The sequence below is a fragment of the Oryza sativa genome, chromosome 4, assembly GCF_034140825.1.
Source record: "Oryza sativa Japonica Group chromosome 4, ASM3414082v1".
Classification (NCBI taxonomy): Eukaryota; Viridiplantae; Streptophyta; class Magnoliopsida; order Poales; family Poaceae; genus Oryza; species Oryza sativa.
The window spans coordinates 19,630,227-19,633,297 of record NC_089038.1 but is presented as its reverse complement, the minus strand read 5'-3'; the positions used below and the strand labels follow the sequence as shown (position 1 = coordinate 19,633,297).

The following is a 3,071-nucleotide window of genomic DNA, read 5'->3' as shown; positions in this document are numbered from 1 at the left end:
GGTCGTGCTCCATGTGTTGGTGGTCATAAGCTGTCAAAATCACATGCTGGTTAGTGCACTTGATCTTGCCTACTTGAGTCATTTTTCATGGCAATGTGCTTTCTGCTTTTGTAATTGTGTAACTCTATGTTTACAAAAAAAAAGAAGAAAGTTATATGTTATATGTGTCAAAATTACATGCTACTCCCTCCGTTTCACAATGTAAGTCATTCTAGCATTTCCCACATTCATATTGATGTTAATGAATCTAGACATATATATCTATTTAGATTCATTAACATCAATATGAATGTGGGAAATGCTAGAATGACTTACATTATGAAACGGAGGAAGTAGTTACTGAAAAATCTGAAATCTTTCCTATGCTGAATGATAGAAGATATCAAATGTTATATTTATTACCATTGCAGTCTTATATTTATTTCCCATAAATAATTTTCGTTGCTGGTTTTAGTCTGAATATTGTGATGTATCTCCCCAAAAAAGTATTTTGATATAGCTATGCACGTGCTTTGCCATTCAATTCCTTTCCAATATTTAACGATAGTTATTGCAAACATACTTGTCTATTGTACTATTGTTTCTCTCTGATGTGAGGCAGAAACTCTGCAAAAATGATATTTGGGGTGGTTGATAGGCTCACCAGTTTGTATGGGCAGTAATAGTTTTATAAAAAAAACAATTTTGGGTCTAAAGTTATGTTTTCTCCACATAATTTTCATGTAACAGTGATATGGTTCAACCCCTAACTTTCATATGGTCATTAAGTTGTTGTTTTTCTTCTTTTTGCAGGAAATTTATTTGCAAGACTTCTCCACAATTGCTTCCCAAGGTAATGTTCACGCTTTCAAATCTCTACTGTTCATTCACCTATGCAAATATAAATTTGTATTTGATGCTTTAGGAAATAGCTCACCAAGTCACAATCTAGTTTCATTAGTTTAGTTTAATGTTTCTGTATAACATTGGAACCCAGGCCCATGCATCTTTTTATTAGCTATGTTGACTGATCAGTTCATGGGATATCTTCAGATGGAGGAAAGTGTGAGAAAAAGTTTTCATGGCATCAGCAGTTGTTCCACTAAGAAAAACATTATCTATTCACATGTATATTTACACTTTTGTGTTTACCAGAAATGAAATGATGAGTATAACCTAATCCTGTCATTTTAGTCTTCATTAAGTAGATAAGAACTCTTTATTGAATGCAAAACTGAAATGGAGCAGTCTACACAATATTATGCTTGCCTTGGAAACTAAAGCCTTGAATCAAAGGCTGTAAATCAACTTACCTAGATGTATTTGTTCTTCTTCTTCTGTAGCCTCAAAGTTGAGATCAAAAGGATGTAGGTTGAGATCAAAAACATGTAGAGCATGTACATGTGCCTGCCACTCAACTTGATCAAGGTTATCTCCTTGGCCAGCAGCAAGCCTTCCATCTTCTTCCATATCAGCTTCTCCTCCATTGAGGTTAGGTAAAGCTCCTCCATCTCCCTCCTCTTCTGGCGGTAAATTGAGATCTGTAACCATTTTCATATGTGTGGTGTTGGATTGGATTACAGGGAGATGAGTGAATTGAGATGAAGTAAAAGATGGTCTTCCAGGACTGTGGGTTGGATAGTAGGGAGATGGAATGGATTGAGATAAAGAATGGATGGTCTCTTCAGGGCTTATGGAATATTGAAGGGTAGAACTAGGCGCCAAAGCATCCTTAATTGGCTGATTCAAATGTTTGAATTAGGCTAATGATTGCTTTCTCCTGTATGGTCATTGTGGCCTTGGCGTCATTTTACCTCTGTAAATCCCACGTGGCATTCAGTATGTGGTTGATTCATTTTTTTACTGCAATAGTTGTAATTGTGTGAAACATTCTGGGCTGTATTCAAATAGGAGCTGAATCTAATAATTGAGGGTAATTTAGTCATTTGTGCTGAACACTAATTTGTGTGTAATTCCTTAAAACGACATATTTTCTGGGACGGAGGAAGTAATTCTTTTTCTTAATAATTTGAACACCATATGTATGGAAGGCTAAAAGTTAAAACTTAATTAAGATAAAATTGTCGATCAGTAATACTACAGGTAAAAGGAAATTGTCGGTCAGCAACAAAATATGCTCTCTTCGTTGTGCTCGGGAGAGAGACAAAAGGCTGCAACCAAACAAAAGCTTTACAACTACTACTGTACAAATATATAAAAGACTCCAACTTCTCAATCTGCTGACGGACGGGTGACCGGCCATCGACGGCGACAGGGAGGAAGCTGGGATTGATGATGACGTCGTCACATCGATGCGATCATGTTGAGATCATATCACCGGAGCGCAGAGATATTGCGTCCAATCGATCCTCGCGTCGTCTCGTCGCGACGTCGGTCTCTCAAGGAATGATGATTAATTGGACTTTATCTTTTCCGGGGGAAGTTCTCCCAAAGGGAACACACCTTGTTTTAGTATCCTAGAATACTTTTACAAGATAATGCTCGTAGTCAATTTTATTACTCCTTCCGTCCCTCTAATACAAGGAATTTTGATATTTTACTTGTACTATTTGACCATTCGTCTTATTCAAGTTTTTTTTAAATTATTATTTATTTTATTTGTGACTTTCTTTATTATTTAAATTACTTTAAGCACAACTTTTAATTTTTTATATCTGTACAAATTTTTTTAATAAGACGAGTGGTCAAACAGTGTAAACAAAATATTAAAATCCCTTATATTATAGGACGGAGGGAGTAATGAGTTTTTAACACTTATTTATAGTTATTTAAGTTGAATTTGAACGGTACAATATTATATTATTTTCTAAGTTTTTAACACTTTCTAAACGACATACTCCATCCGTTTCAAAATGCTTGACATCGTTGACTTTTTAGTGCATGTTTGACCGTTCATCTTATTAAAAAAATTATAAAATATGTAAAACTATATGTGTACATAAAAGTATATTTAACAATGAATCAAATGATATAAAAAGAATAAATAATTACTCAATTTTTTTTGAATAAGACAAATGGTCAAATACGTACTAAATAGTCATCGGTGTCAAACATGGTCATCGATGTCAAAC

General features: G+C 34.6%; 1 long non-coding RNA gene across 1 annotated transcript; it reads left to right on the top strand.

Annotated features, from left to right (window-relative positions):
- LOC107280722 (uncharacterized) lies at positions 1–1,666 on the top strand. Its single transcript, XR_001545278.3, has 4 exons — positions 1–49; positions 793–832; positions 1,344–1,475; positions 1,563–1,666. It is a non-coding gene; the product is annotated as an uncharacterized lncRNA (long non-coding RNA).
- The last annotated feature ends 1,405 nt before the right edge of the window (positions 1,667–3,071 follow it).